At 40.9% G+C, this 10,047-nt stretch overlaps 1 non-coding gene across 1 annotated transcript; it reads right to left on the reverse strand.

Annotated features, from left to right (window-relative positions):
• Positions 1-4,969: 4,969 nt before the first annotated feature.
• LOC115272843 lies at positions 4,970-5,076 on the reverse strand. The gene has a single exon (XR_003900496.1). It is a non-coding gene; the product is annotated as a U6 spliceosomal RNA (small nuclear RNA).
• Positions 5,077-10,047: the final 4,971 nt, after the last annotated feature.

Genomic DNA, 10,047 nt, shown 5'->3' on the forward strand with positions numbered 1-10,047 from the left:
ATCCAGTGAAGAAATGGGCAGAAGACATGAACAGACACTTCCCCAAAGAGGACATCCAGGTGGCCTACAGACACATGAAACGATGCTCAACATCACTCATCATCAGGGAAACACAAATCAAAACCACACTGAGATACCACCTCACACCAGTCTGTTTTGCATATCTTTGTAGAAATTATATATGCATTTCCTTTTGAGGATCACCTGATCCCTGCTGCATCTCTCTGAACCTCCTGGATGAAATTAGAGTGGCATTTCCCAAAGTGTGGTGTGGGACCACCTTCAACAGAATCACCTGGTGGGAATGTCACTTATTAAAATGCAGAATTTGAGGCCTTACATAGACAACCATAATCAGAGGAAGGGGGTCCCTGATTTTAACAAACTACTGTGGGCATTTCTTTTCTTTCTTTAAAAAATTTTTTAAAATATTTATTTTTGAGAAAGAGAGAGTGAGAGAGAGAGCATGACCCAGGGGAAGGACAGAATCTGAAGCGGCTCCAGGCTCTGAGCTAACTGTCAGCACAGAGCCGAACATGGCCCAAACTCACCAACCATGAGATCATGACTTGTGGCGAAGTCGGACACTTAATTTTTTAGCTATTTCTACACCCAAGGTGGGGCACAAACTCACACAAAACCCAGAGATCAAGAGTTGCATGTTCTTTTGACTGAGCCAGCCAGGCGCCTCCCTGTGCATTTCTGATCCCACTGACCTGACTCGGGGCAGGGTCCACACAGTTCTGGGTACCAATCCAGGCTCCACCATGCCCTCATCTTGCGACCTTGACCTTGGATACAGCACTTGTCATCTTAGTCCACTCAGGCTGCCATAACAAAGTCCCACAGACTAGGCAGCTTAAACAATAAAAAATTGTTCTCTCTCACAGTCTGGAAGCTGGAACTCCCAGATCTGGGTGCCAGCTGGGTTTGTTTCCGGTGAGGTCTCTCCTCCTGGTTTGCAGATGGCTGCCTTCTCCATGAGTCCTCACGTGTCTTTCCTCTGTACCTGTGAACAGGTGGAGAGAGGGAAATAGGGAGATGGGGAGGTGGAGGGGGAAGAGGAGGGAAAGGAGGGAGTCAGCCCTCCTGTCTCTTCCTCTTCTTACAAGGACGCCAGTCCTAATGGATTAGGGCCTCACCCTGTGACCTCATTTAATATTAATCACTACTTTAAAGGCCTGATCTCTAAATAGTCACATTAGGGATTAGGGTTTCAATATACAAATTTTGGGGGTACATAATTCAGTCCATAGGATCTCTTATTCCTTCCCCCCCCCCCGCTTGATGTCTTCCTCCTCAAGCATGTCTCTTCCATTTATTCAGGTTTTATAACCTGAATATATATATAGGGGTTTTCTCCTTATTAAGCTTTCACATTTCTCATCAGTTTATTGCTGAATATTTTAATATATAATTTTTTTTAACTTTTCTACCCCAGCTTTTTTGATTTGGAAAATGTTCTAATCTATAGATTCAGGCCCCTGCGATGCTGCCCAGCTGCCCCAGAGCAGCTCCGTTCTTCTGGCATTTATAGGACACACTTCTCCCACATCATGAGAATTCTTGAGGGGAGGGACCATGATGTGTGCCCCACTGCAGCCCTAGGATTCTGTTGTGTCTACTGCCAGTAGATGTTCAGGAAATGAGAGACGTGGCATCCCCAGGATGCACCTTAGTGAGGGCTGGCACCTGGAGTCACCTGCACGTCTGACAGCCCCTGAGTCCATGCTCTTCCATCAGGCCATACTCTTTCCTGGAGAGTAATGCAGACTTTTTACAGGAAGATAATGCATTCTTGGTTACCTGGAAGCTGAAAATTTGGGGGCACACATTTGGTTCATCTTTGAGCATGAACTATTTTGCATAAGACGTTGGCTTAGTACCAGGTACGTCAGCAGGGCTATCTAGTATAAAAACTGATGTCCTTCACTAGGGCCAGTTAAGGGAAAGAACCTCTGGACAAAGCTCCTTTTATCATAGGTGGTAGTGATTTTTCCTAAGATAAATACGTTGGAACAGAGGGCCTTGGACAGGTGTCAAAAGGTGTCTCCCAGTCTAGGCTGTGTTATGTACCCAGTCACACAATCTTAGCAACCCACAGTGGGTGGGCCTCAGTGTCTTCCTCTAAAATGAGGATAAAAACGCTTGCCCTGCCCACCTCCTAGAGATGCTGTGATCAGGAAGAGGAGAAAGCACACAAACCTCTGTGTTTTAAATCCATCATAAATTCCATCCACTCAGAACCAGCTCAGATATTAGTAATTGTGCTTTAAAGCTTTAAAAAAAATGAATCAATGACTGTGCTTTGTTTTTATAAACTGAAGATTTTGCCATGATCATGCCATAGGCTGGGAAAAATTCACATCTTGCTTTGATCAGCCACAGGAGGTATCAATACAGAATGGAAGCAGCACCACATCTGTGCTCTCAGATTCAAATGTTACTTCTTAGCCTGTCGAGTACCTTTCTTAAGCTTATGAAATTATAAATGTGAAAAAGAATTCTTCAAAGTTTGATAGCCTGAGGTCAATAGTGGTGGTTATTAACCTTGGGAGTACATTAGAATCACCTAGGGAGATTTAAGATCATACCAATACTACCAACACCAATTGTATTTCTTAGGATATGGCCCAGGCTTTTTTCCTTTTAAAGCTCACAAGTAATTTATATGGACAGTAAGGTCTAGAGGTACTTGAAAGTGTGAAATGAAAAAGCTGTGGGGCGCCTGGGTGGCTCTGTCGGTTAAGCCTCCGGCTTCGGCTCAGATCAGATCTCACGTCCGTGGGTTCGAGCCCTGCATCAGGCTCTGTGCTGACAGCTAGCTCAGAGCCTGGAGCCTGCTTCCGGTTCTGTGTCTCCTTCTCTCTCTGCCCCTCCCCCTCTCATGCTCTGTCTCTCTCTGTATCAAAAATAAATAAAACATTAAAAAAAAAAAAGAAAAAGCTGTAACAGTGCTGTCCAACTGATACATAATGTGAGCCACAAGGCTGAGCAAATATATGTAACTTAAAATTTTGTAGTAACCACTATTTTAGTAATATATTTACATAACCCTATACAACCAAAATATTACTTCAACATGTAATCAAAACAATTATGAATGAAATATTTTACATATTTTATACTAAATCTTCAAAATCTGCTGTGCTTTCTATACTTAGAACACATAGCAATTCAGATAATATAGGTAAGCCATAATTCATGGGGCCAATGGCTATTGCTTGGAGTAGTACAGAGCTAGAATATATAACTTAAATATTTTTGCTTAAAATTCATTGAATATTACTAGTACTTGCAAGAATTTCTAGTACATGTGCTGCCGAAGCAAGCACTGCCAGAATTTCTAACTCTTACCAACACGTTTAGAATGCAAGCATTGCTTTTATTTATTTTATATTTTTTATATTTACATGTTTAAATTTGAAATAAAATTGTTATTACATTCACTATCTCTCAGTAAAGCTTTTCAGTTTTGTTCGTATAGATTTTACACATATATGTCTTGCATATGTTCTTTCATTAGGTTTATTCCTAAGTTGTTTATATATTTGTTACTATTATAACGGAGAAGAATTCAGTAACTGCTTATCTAAGTATTGATCTTGTGATATTATCTTGGTCCTGAATTTCCTTCTTAATTCTAAGAGTTTAAAGCTGTTTTTCACATTTAAAGGATCATGCCATATTGTCTACAAATAAAGATAAATTTATTTCCTTCCCAATACTTAAATCTTTTTCTTCTGTTTCAGATCTTACTGTATTGACAAAAACTTATTTTTATTAAAAAGCTTTTTATAATGTTTATTTATTTTGAGAGAGAGAGAGAGACAGAGACAGAGCGAAAGTAGGGGAGGGGCAGAACCAGAGGGAGACACAAAATCCAAAACAGGCTCCAGGCTCCAGGCTCTGAGTTCTAAGCACAGAGCCCAACTAGGGGCTTGAACTCACCAGCTGTGAGATCATGACCTGAGCTGAAGTTGGACGCTCAACTGACTGAGCCACCCAGGTGCCCCTTAGCAAAAGCTTCTAAAACAACATTAAATAATAGCATCACTACAGGTATGCTTGTTTTTTCTATAAGTTTGCTTATTTTATTTATTTTTTTACTGTTTATTTATTTTGACAGAGAGAGCACATGTATACACGAATGGGGGTGTAGGGCAGAGAGAGGAGAGAGAGGAGAGACGGAGAGAGAGAGAGGGACAGAGGGACAGAGGGAGAGAGTCACAAGCAGGCTCTGTGCTGAAAGCCCGACTTGGCTCAATCGCATGAACCTGAGATCATGACCTGAGTGGAAATCCAGAGTCCATGCTTAACTGACTGAGCCACCCAGGTGCCCCTTTTCCTATTTTAATGAGACTGTCTTTAAATGTTTCATTGTTAAGGAATGTTTCTATATACCTAAGAGAGATACTCTCAAAAGAAACATTTGGTTATTTGTAGTTTTTTTATACTTTAACTTTTTTTAAATTTTGAGATAATTATAGATTCACAGAATTTTGCAGTAAACCGAGAAGTCTCTGTTTACTTTCCACCCAGTTCCCCAATGGTTCCATCTTATGTAACTACAGGACAATAACAAATGTGGAAAACAGACGCTGGTACAATGAGTTTGTCTACTTCTATGGTCATTTTATCCATTTGTGTAGTCATCACTGCAAGCAGGATACAGAACTGTTTCATCACTACAAAGACCTCCCCCCTGCCATTCCTTTATGGCCATCTTTCCCTCCCCACTACCATCCCTAACGCCTGGCAACCACTGATCAATCTCCATCTCTCTCTATTATTTATTTTGAAAATGTGTTGGTATCCAAAAATATGTAAACTTTTTTCAAATTGGCTCTTTCAGCACAATGCCTGGAGGTCCATTCAAGTTGTTGTATCAATAGTTTGTTCCTTTTTATTACCATGCAGTATTCTATGGTACAGATGAACCAAGTTTTGTTTTGTTTTGTGTTGTTTTTTAAATAGGCTGGACTTCATGAATTTGCATGTTCCTCTTGTGCAGGGTCCACGTTTATCTTCTCTGCATCATTCCAATTTTAGTATATGTGCTGCCAAAGTGAGCACTGTACCAGTTTTCTTTTTAAACCATTCACCTATTATAGAAGAACATTCTGTTTCCAGTTTTTGTCTATTAGAAAAACCTACTCTGACCAATCACACTGAAGTTTTTATGAGGACATATGCTTCATTTCTCTGGGTAAGTGTCCAGGAGTATGATTGCTGGGTCCTACTGGTAACCATGGATGGTTACCATGCTGCTAAGTGAATGTTTATTTTTTAAAGAAATTGCCAGGGGCGCCTGGGTGGCTCAGTGGGTTAAGTGTCCAACTTTAGCTCAGGTCATCATCTCACGGTCTGTGGGTTCAAGCTCCATGTTAGAGGAAGGAAGAAGAGGGGGAAACAGGGTCTCACCGGAATCTCCGTAGTATATGAGACTGGTAATATAAAGATAGAAGGAGGTGGCCAGGCAGACTGGATGAAAGGCCTCAATATTATTTTTTCTACTGATTTCTATACTCTAATGGAAATAATATGACATATATGTAAACGTCTAAAACATGATATTCAGTAAACGTCAGTCACCTTTCCAAGCAGGGTTCTCCACAGGCTAGGATGTACCAAGACATCATCATCTGTCTCCATCCAGGGGAAAGAAGCTCACCTAGAAAACTAGGGCACTAAAAGTACCATAGTTTGCATGATGCATTTCTCTAGCTGGCTCAGCGCAGGGTCTTACTGTCACCCCGTACCCCCAACCCCCCCTCCACTCTGCCAGGGATGGGCTGAGAGTAGTTTCTCAAATGGCTGCCTGGGGCCTTGCCAGCTTGTCCCCAGAAGAGTACAAGTGGAGGGCTGTGGGTTGCAACTTGCCAGTGCACAGCCCTTGCTGGTAATGATACGTGTACAGAGAGAAACAGACATGTGTGCTGATTTTGCTGGGTGTCTTCAGGATCTCAAGAGCTGTGGTGTGCCCAGTATCTTGGAAATCCACATCCTTCATATCTAGGGTTTGGTCTCTTTTCTGAAGTCCTGTTCAGTGTACATCAAAGTCAGGAATCACTTCAAAAATGAGGTTACCTAGCTGGGAGGCCCTTCCTCGTTGGATGTTAAATCCCGGCTGAGCTCCGGGGACTTTCTTCAGTGTGAGGACTGGGGGCAGAAACTGTGTCTCAGCTCATTGCTCTAGTCTATGGTTTGCCATCTCCTGAAGAGGAATTCATGCTGGGCGGGTCTCACAGGCAGGCGCGAAAGCTACCAGGTAGTCATTAGAAAGAGTCTGGCTGTCCATCCCCAAAGCTCCGCCAGCTGTCCTCAGCCGCTTCAAGCTCCGCCCACTGCCAGTTCTACATGTAAGTTTTATATTTTTATTTTTGTAATTTTTTAAACTTCATTTTTGAGAGAGAGAGAGAGAGAGAGAGAGAGAGAGAGAGAGAGAGAGAGAGAGAGAGAGAGAGGGCGGGCGAGCAGGCAAAAGTCAGAGAGAGGGAGACACAGAATCTGAAGACAGGCTCCAGGCTCTGAGCTAGCTGTCAGCACAGAGCCTGATGCGGGGCTCGAACCCACGAACTGTGAGATCATGCCCTGAGTCGAAGTCTGACGCTTAACCGGCTGAGCCACCCAGGTGCCCCTCTACATGTATGTTTTAAATAGTAAAAATATCAACCAGTACAGAAAGGAACACAGGGAAAGTAAGTCTCTTCCCATTGCTATCACTGAAACAATCACCTTACCTGTTGTTGTTGTTTTCGTCTAGGGTCTACCTATATTTGTATTTACATATGAGTTTTATTTAGATAAAGTTGACATATAACATTGTACAAGTTTAACAAGTACAATGTGATTTCATACTTACATATTGTGAAATGTTACTACAGTACCATTAGTTAATAGCTCTATCACCTTACATAATTGCTTTTTTGTGGTGAGAACATTTAAGATCTAGTCTCTTAGCAACTTTCGCGTATATTATACAGTATTGTTAACTATAATCACTATGCTGTATATTAGATCCCCAGAACTTAAAACTGGATGTTTATACCCTTTGATAAACATCTCCCCGTACCCCCCACCCTCTGGCATTCAGTACTCTACTCTCTTGTTTCTATTGGTTCAGTTATGAGTTTAGATTCTGCATATAAGTGATATCACACAGTATTTGTCTTTCTCTGATTTATTTCACTTAGCATAACGTCCTCAAAGTATACCCTTGTTGTTGCGAGTGGCAGGATTTCCTTCTCCTGCATGACTGAATAGTATTCTTATTTGTATGAGACTGAATATTATTCTTATTTGTATGTATATATCTCATATATAACTATATATATGAGAATATATGTATCTATATTCTGTATCTATATATATCTTACAACTTCTTTATTCATTCATCTATTGATCTGTTTTTTTGTTACTAATTAGTATCCTTTCATTTCAATTTAAAGAACTCCTTTCAGCATTTCTTGTAAGGCAGGTCTAGCAGTGATAGACTCCCTTAGCATTTGTTTTTCTGGAAAATTCTTTATTTCTTCTTCATTTCTGAAGGATAATTTTGCCAAATAGAGTACGCTCGGTTGGCAGGGTTTTTTTTCTTTTAGCAGTTTTAATATATTATCTAATTCTCTCTGAGGCTGTGAAGCTTCTGCTGAGAGATGCCAATTGCCTTATGGGAGAGGTTCCTTGTATCTTACAAGCTTCTTTATTCTTCCTGCTTTTAAGATTCCATTTTTGACTTTGATTTTTGACAACTGTATTATAATACGTCTTGGAGAGGATCCCTTTGAGTTTGTTTGGTGACCTATGAGCTTCTTGAACTTGGATATCCAAACCTTTCACCAGATTTGAGCAGTTCTCAGCTATTATTTCTTTTCTTTTCTCTCTTTATTTTGAGAGAGAGGGAGAGAGGGAGAGAGCGAGGGAGAGAGCGAGAGAGAGAGAGAGAGAGAGAGAGAGAGCGAGTGAGCGCGAGTGAGCATAAGTGCACAGGGGAGAGGGAGGGAGAAAGAGAGAGCCCCAAGCAGGCTCCGTGCTGTCAGTGAAGAGCCCAATGCAGGGCTTGAACTCACGAGCCATGAGATCATGACCTGAGCCAAAATCAAGAGGCAAACACTTAACCAGCTGAGCCACCCAGGTGCCCCAGCCTTTATTTCTTTAAATAAGCTTTCTTCCTCCTACTCACTCTGGAACTCCATAATTCATAAATTATTTCTTTTGATCGTTTGCCATAGGCTGTCTTCACTCCTATTCATCCTTTTTTCTTTGTTCTCCCCTGACTGGATAATTTCAAAGTTCCTATCTTCTAACAGATTCTTTCTCAAACCATCCTGTTACTGATGGTGTCTATTGCAATTTTCTTTTCATTCATTGTATTCTCCAGCTCTAGAATTTTTGTTTGGTTCCTTTTTATCATTTCTATCTCTTTGTTAAACTTCTCATTTTGTTCATGTGCTGTTTTCTTGATTTCATCGAGTTGTCTTTGTATGTTTTCCTGTAGCTCATTGAGTTTCCTTAAAACAGGTATTTCAGATTATCTGCTGGATCAATTGCAGGTCTCCATGTCAACACTGAAAGATGATTGTGATTGATGATTGAGATTGAAAGACTCCATGTGGAGACTGGTTACTGAGAGATGACTGTGATCCATGTTTCACATTCCTTGAAATTTTATATTGCTGTCTTCATCTCTGAAGACAGTAACCTCCTCTAGTCTTTGACAGCTGTTTTTTCAATGCAGCAAACTTGTGTTTTTCCTCCAGCTGTATGCTGGAACTTCTTTGCTGCACACCTGGACTTCTAAAAAGACTCAGCCATAAGTGATTGTATAAGATGCTATTTTCTGGGGCTCCTGAACTGTGGCTGAGAGGGGCAGGAGTCGATTCATGGGCCACTGCAGGGTCCACAGTGAGCCCAAGGTATGTGCGCCTGTTGCCCAATGCAACATGTGGGTGGGACTTTTCCCAGGTCCTCTGACCTATGATGCTGAATCCCACAGTTCCCAAAAAGCACTTCTGTCCGTGGATAGATGCCAAATTATTGTTGTTGGGGGGTGGGGCCACAAACAAGGGATATCTTATCTAGCCGTGATGCTCCCTGATATATTAATAGTCGTATACCATATACTCATTTCTACATCTTGCGTTCCACTTAATATCTTGGAGACCATTCCATATCTGTACATAAACATCTAGTTCATTCTTTTTAACAGCTGTATAGCATCCCATTATAAGAATATAACATAATTAAATTTTTAAAAATTTTTGAATATTACTTTTGACAGAGAGAGAGCATGAGCAGAGGAGGGGCAGAGAGAGGGAGACACAGACTCTGAAGCAGGCTTCAGGCTCTGGGCTGTCAGCACAGAGCCTGATGCCGTGCTCAAACTCACAAACTGCGAGATCATGACCTGAGCCAAAGTTGGATGCTCAACTGACTGAGCCACCCAGACGCCCTGAGTATGACATAATTTAATTATTCTGTTCCTTTCTATTTAAATTGAGGCATTATTGACACATAACATTGTCTTAGTTTCAGGTATACAACATAATGATTCAATATTTGTATATGTTGCAAAATATCACCACAAGGTCTAGTTAACATCCATCACCATAGGAACCTGTTCTTTTTTTTGATAGACATTTAGGTTGTATTCAGTCTTTCGTAACTATTGACTATACTGCAGTGAATACTATGATACACAGGTCTTTGTGTCTCTGTGTGAGCACTAATGTACAATAAATTTCTAACAGTAGAATTGCTAGGTCAAAAGATATATATGCATTTAAATTATAATAGCTTTTGCCAAATTGCCTTCAAGGAGACAAACATTTTATAGTCCAACCAACAATGAATAAGAATGTCTTTCTCTACAACGCACATTTTTGCCAATATGGTATCTAAAAAAACACTATCTTGGGGTGACTGGGTGTCTCAGTCAGTTAAATGTTCAGCCCTTGCTTTTGGCTCAGGTCATGATTTCATGGTTTGTGAGATTTAGCCCTGCATCGGGCTCTGTGCTGACAGCTTGGGATTCTCTTTCTCTCT

Source organism: Suricata suricatta, chromosome 11 (genome assembly GCF_006229205.1).
Source record: "Suricata suricatta isolate VVHF042 chromosome 11, meerkat_22Aug2017_6uvM2_HiC, whole genome shotgun sequence".
NCBI classification, from domain to species: domain Eukaryota; kingdom Metazoa; phylum Chordata; class Mammalia; order Carnivora; family Herpestidae; genus Suricata; species Suricata suricatta.